The following is a 6,094-nucleotide window of genomic DNA, read 5'->3' on the forward strand; positions in this document are numbered from 1 at the left end:
CGTGTTTTTCCACGAGAGCCTGGAGCTCTTGCCGCACCTCCGCCACCCGCGCCTCCTGTTTCTCTCGCTCGGTGCGCTCCGCGGCCGCATTGCTCTCGGCCTTGGACACCGCTTCCTTCAGGGTTGCCACCTCGTTCATGGCCCCTGTAATACTCACGTTATTCCTGTCATTTTTTGCAGCCACATCTTTTATATACTTCCATAAGGTATTGCTTACCTTCCTTGTCCTCGAGCTGCTTTTTGGCAAGGCCGAGCTCGTTCTCGGACCGCTCGAGGCTCTGCTTCAATGCATTGACCTCCGCAGTCAGTGCAGCAGAGGTCAGCAGCGCAGCCTGCATTCCCCATATTTACATACTTATGTTAGACTCCTGCGTACATATTTTTAGATCCTCAGTTCGTCTTTTCTTTCTGAACACCAAACTGAGCATCAGGGGCTACTGTCTATGCGGTAATATTTTTACATATCTTAAATACATACCTCAAAGCCTGTTAGAAGGCTGGCACATGCTTCAGTCAGCCTGCTCTTTGCGGACTGAACTTTCTGGATCACCACACTCATAACAGTGCGGTGCTCCTCGTCGATGGAGGCGCCGTTAAGCGCCTCCAGCAAGTTATCCGGTGCCTCCGATTGGACGGAGGTCACCGGTGTCGCAGTCTCGCCCTTCTTATGAAGGGGCCGCCTGCCGGACTCCGGAACCACTAAAGGTTCCAGTGCGGAGTCCGGCCCAGGGCCGGACTTAGAGCCCTTTGGGGTTTTATCCCCCTTGCGCTTGGAGTCCGGGAGGTTGCCTTGCGGCGCCTCCGGGACCACCTCCTCCTGGCTGGGCCCCTTTTGGGACCCCACCTCGGCGTCATCCGCAGCGCGAGGAGAGGAGGCAGCCGGAAGTGAGGTGCTATTTACGTCCGACGAAGCCAGGGAGCCCCTCATTGAAGCGTCGAGCTCGTCCTTGGGCGGGCTGCAGGGTTATATTCGGCGTTAGGAGATACTGTGCGACAAATGAAACGCCATGAGTTATTCTAGTATCCGGACACTTACGATTTCGCCAGGGGCTTAACCCTCGGTGGCCACTCCTCTTCGCCGTCGTCGGTGTTGGTGGAGTCGTCCGGAGGAAGGGTCCTTTCCTTCTTTGACCCTCCGGCCTCCCCAGTTGGGGCGGCCTTCCTTTTATTCTCTCCCCCCGCTGAGGGAGAGGCCTCTTTTTCCTCCTCCTCGTCTTCGCGGGAGGAGTCCGCCTCGGAGTCATCGAACAATGAGTCCGACAACACCTGGCGCCGGGAACTCCTTCGAGTTCCCGTGGCCTTCTTCTTGGCCTTCTTCTCCGGCACCACGTGAGGTGCCGGAACCAGCAACCCCGTTAATCGGGCGTCCGCTGGGTCTTCTGGCAAGGGAGCCAGATAGTTAACCTGCCCGACGTCTTTTGCCAGGCCTGTCAAAGGTAACGGAGTTTAGATCCCGCATAGAGTCAAACTATGAAAAACAAGTGTCCTGTAAAGGGTAAAATAGCTTACCTCGCTGGCTTGACGCTGCGAGCTGAATCTGCGATCTTCGGTAGCGGATGCGGGAGCCTTGGCGCCCTTGAACAACACCTTCCAGGCATCTTCGTACGTAGTGTCGAAGAGCCTGCTCAAGGTTTGGTGATGTGCTGGATCAAACTCCCACAAGTTGAAGGCCCGTTGTTGGCATGGGAGGATCCGGCGGATGAGCATGACCTGGACTATGTTGACGAGCTTGAGCTTCTTGTTCACCAGGTTTTGGACGCAGGTTTGGAGTCCCGTCAACTCTTCCGAATTACCCCACGTCAGGCCCGTCTCCTTCCAGGAGGTGAGCCGTGTAGGGAAGCCAGATCGGAATTCGGGGGCCGCCACCCATTTAGGATCACGCGGCTCGATGATGTAGAACCACCCCGATTGCCACCCCTTTATGGTCTCCACGAAGGAGCCCTCGAGCCATAGGACGTTGGCCATCTTGCCCACCATGGCACCTCCGCACTCTGCTTGGCGGCTGCCCACTACCTTCGACTTGACATTGAAGGTCTTCAGCCATAACCCGAAGTGGGGCTGGATGCAGAGGAAGGCCTCGCACACGACGATGAACGCCGAGATGTTGAGGATGAAATTCGGGGCCAGATCGTGTAAATCCAGGCCATAGTAGAACATGAGCCCCCGAACAAATGGGTGAAGTGGAAAACCTAGTCCGCGGGGGAAGTGGGTGAGGAACACCACCCTCTCATGGGGCCTGGGGGTGGGGATAAGCTGCCCCTTGTCGGGGAGCCGATGCGCGATGTCGCTGGACAAGTATCCGGCCTTCCACAGCCTTTTAATGTGCCCCTCCGTGATGGAGGAGGCCATCCACTTGCCTCCCGCTCCGGACATGGCTGGGGAAGGTTGAGGCAAGATGTGTGGACTTGGGCGCTGGAGCTCGAGTGCACGGAAATGGATGAGCAAAGGAGGAAGAAGGCGTAGGTAAAAAGGTGGATCCTTATCCCCTTATATGGACGGACGAAGCTATGCGTCCCCACCAGCCTGGTAAAACTCGCTTATCTCCCAAGCGCCGTAATCAATGGTACGGTTGGGTTACCCACGCCCGTATTGATGAGAATCCCGGAATAAGGGGACACGATCTCTGCTTTGACAAGACGTGCCGAGGAAACCGCCTCGCAAAACGCGCTGAGGTGTGATGATAAAAGCGATTTGAATAAAGGCTTGGCTGTGGTGTGATGTCACGCCACGGAATACGTCAACAGATTGAGTTTGTGTAAATATTATTCTCTCTACGGTGGTATATGTGGAACTTATTTTGCAGAGCCGGACACTATTCTTGTGTTCAAAATCTTCTATGAGGTATTCGGAGGAGGAACCCGCCTTGCAATGCCAAAGACAACATGCACGCCGGACTAGTCGTCATTGAAGCCTGGTTCAGGGCTACTCGTCGTCATTGGCTGGACTCCTGGACTATGAAGATACAAGATTGAAGACTTCGTCCCGTGTCCGGATGGGACTTTCCTTGGCGTGGAAGGCAAGCTTGGCGATACGTATATGTAGATCTCCTACCATTGTAACCGACTCTGTGTAACCCTAACCCTCTTTGGTGCCTATATAAACCGGAGGGTTTTAGTCCGTAGGACGAAGAACAATCATACCATAGGCTAGCTTCTAGGGTTTAGCCTCTCTGATCTCGTGGTAGATCTACTCTTGTACTACCCATATCATCAATATTAATCAAGCAGGAGTAGGGTTTTACCTCCATCGAGAGGGCCCGAACCTGGGTAAAAACGTCGTGTCCCTTGTCTCCTGTTACTATCCACCAAGACGCACAGTTCGGGACCCCCTACCCGAGATCTGCCGGTTTTGACACCGACATTCAGGTTCGTAGACATCAAGATTAAACCAATATGATCAATGCAAAAAGCAATTTTATAACACAGGAGCATATGCATGAGCAGAGTTAATATGATGGCAACTTGAGAGCAAGAAAGAGACAAGCTACATCAAGTAAACATAGCAACCAAGGGCATGGCATCAAAGTACATATAAGAAAGAGAAAATAACATCATGGCATCATATACATATGACTCATGGATTAGTGGGAATCAACAAGACAAGATTGAATGTTAAAACAGTTTCAGCAAGTGTAAAACAGCAACATTATGATAGCATATTTGCAAGCATGAAACAGAGGCATATTACATCCAAAATTAACAAACATGGCTTGTTAACAAAGTAATCATGGCATAACTCAAAACATGTGACTGGAGCATCTCCATAATAGGCATGTATCAACTAATATTAAGCTCACAACAAGGCGCCATGAAGTTAACAAAAAACTGGAACAACATATAGGCATGTTTATGGCAATAAGAACACATTCTATAGGATATATATAAGGCATCAACAGGCATGGCAGGATAGAGCATAACATAGACAACAAAACATGTCAACTAAGCATCTCCAGATTATGTGCATGGATTAATTGGTAGCATCAAGCAAATATAGCATCATGATATGACAGAAACAGACTTGACAGAAAGTTAACAGCAAGTAGCCCACTTCACAAGCTTGATGCACTCACTACAGGGCATACCAAAGTACATGGATTGCACCCCTATAAAGATGGCATGATTATTCTCCTAAACCATGTAGACATCATGCTCATAGGATGCACACACAAAATGCAACAAAAATGACAAATCAGCAAGTTACATCAGTTTTCAGCAGTTAAGAGCAACATGCACTTTTCCAACAGGGATTAAGATATCAAGATGCACCCTAACATTAATGCAAAGCGCACCAACATGTAGAGCATGAAGAGAAGAACATGTGCATATCAAGATCATCATAGGATCAACAGGGACAAAGTTATAGCACTCACAAGATGCACACATGATGTTAACAAGCAGCAGATTCCAGCAGTATATATCACTTAGCAGTTTTGCAACGAAGATTAAGGCATCAATATGAACAGGAACATGCATGCAAACTACTCCATCATGAAGAGCATCAAGAGATGAACATTTTGACATATCAGACACGCAAAACGGAGTAACATGCACAAAGTTATCATGGGTCAAACATGCACACCTGATGCTGTTTTACTCGGGGACTGTCATTTTCTCGAAAAAAATAGACGAGCGCTAGATAGTTAACATGCACACTGGGCGAGGGATAGGGTCGGTTGATACGTCTCCAACGTATCTATAATTTTTGATTGTTCCATGCTATTATATTACCCGTTTTGGATGTTTATGGGCTTTACTTTACACTTTTGTATCATTTTTGGGACTAACCTACTAACTGGAGGCCCAGCCCGAATTGGTGTTTTTTTTACCTATTTCAGTGTTTCGAAGAAAAGGAATATCAAACGGAGTCCAAACGGAATGAAACCTTCGGGAGCGATCTTTTTGGAACAAACGCAATCCAGGAGACTTGGAGTGGACGTCAAGAAGCAGCTGAGGCGGCCACTGTAACGCCCCGGATTCGATGCGCCAGGTGACTGCCAATTATTCGCCGTCGTTGCCATGTCATTTGCTTGCGTGTTGCATTTTGCCATGTCATCATGTGCATCTCATTTTGCATTCGTGTTCGTCTCATGCATCCGGGCATTTTCCCCGTTGTCCGTTTTGCAATCCGGCACTCCTATGTCCTACGGCATCCCCCTTTTTTCTCTTGTTGTGAGCGGGTGTCAAACTTTCTCGGAATGGACCGAGGTTTGTCAAGCGCCCTTGGTACACCACCGGTAGACCGCCTGTCAAGTTTCGTGCCATTTGGAGTCCGTTTGATACTCCAACGGTTAACCGGGTAACCGTAAAAGCCCTCTTTGTGTTGCAGCCCAACACCCCTCCAAAGTGGCCCAATAACCCAGCAAACTCCCCTCCATTCCCTCCGCCGTTCGATCACGATCGTGTGGGCGAAAATCGCTCCTCATTTGGACTCTCCTAGCTCCCTCTACCTATATAAACACACCCCCCTCCAAAAATCCCGGTCTAACCCTAGATCAAACCTCCCTCTCGCCCACCGGACATGTCCACCCCACCGCCGGACGTGTCCACCGCCGGCAGCCACGTCGCTTCGACCAATGGCGTCGCGCCACGTCACCCCGCTGCCACTCTCCTCCAACCGCCGGCCGCCACCTCACCCTCTCTCTCCTCCCTCCACCGCGCGGCCCGCGGGACCCGGATTGGGCCCACGCAAGCCTGCGCCGCCGCCGCCGTCCGCTCTCCTGGCCCTCCGCGGCCCGCAGCAACCCCGCCGTCCGCCGGCGCGCCTCGCCGTTGCCGCCCCGACGCCTCGCCGGGCCTCGTCTCCCGCCGGCGCCGCCCTCCTCTGGCGGCCCGCGCAGACTCCGCCGCCGGCCCCGCCAACCCCGCGCGCCACCGGCCCCACGTCGCCTCCGCTCCGGCAGGGAGCTCGCCGGAGCCCGAGCTCCTCCCGACCCGCGCCTCCGGCCCCGTCCAGCCGCGCCATGGCTAGATCCGGGCCGGCGCCGCCCGGATCCGCCGCCCCGACCCACCGGCCACCCTCCCCCGTCGTCCTCCGGCGCCGCCCCGTCCTCCGGCGACCCAGCTCCGTCCATCCTCGATCCCCGTGCGAACTTGAG

The sequence above is a fragment of the Triticum dicoccoides genome, chromosome 3B (assembly GCF_002162155.2).
Source record: "Triticum dicoccoides isolate Atlit2015 ecotype Zavitan chromosome 3B, WEW_v2.0, whole genome shotgun sequence".
In the NCBI taxonomy this organism is placed as follows: domain Eukaryota; kingdom Viridiplantae; phylum Streptophyta; class Magnoliopsida; order Poales; family Poaceae; genus Triticum; species Triticum dicoccoides.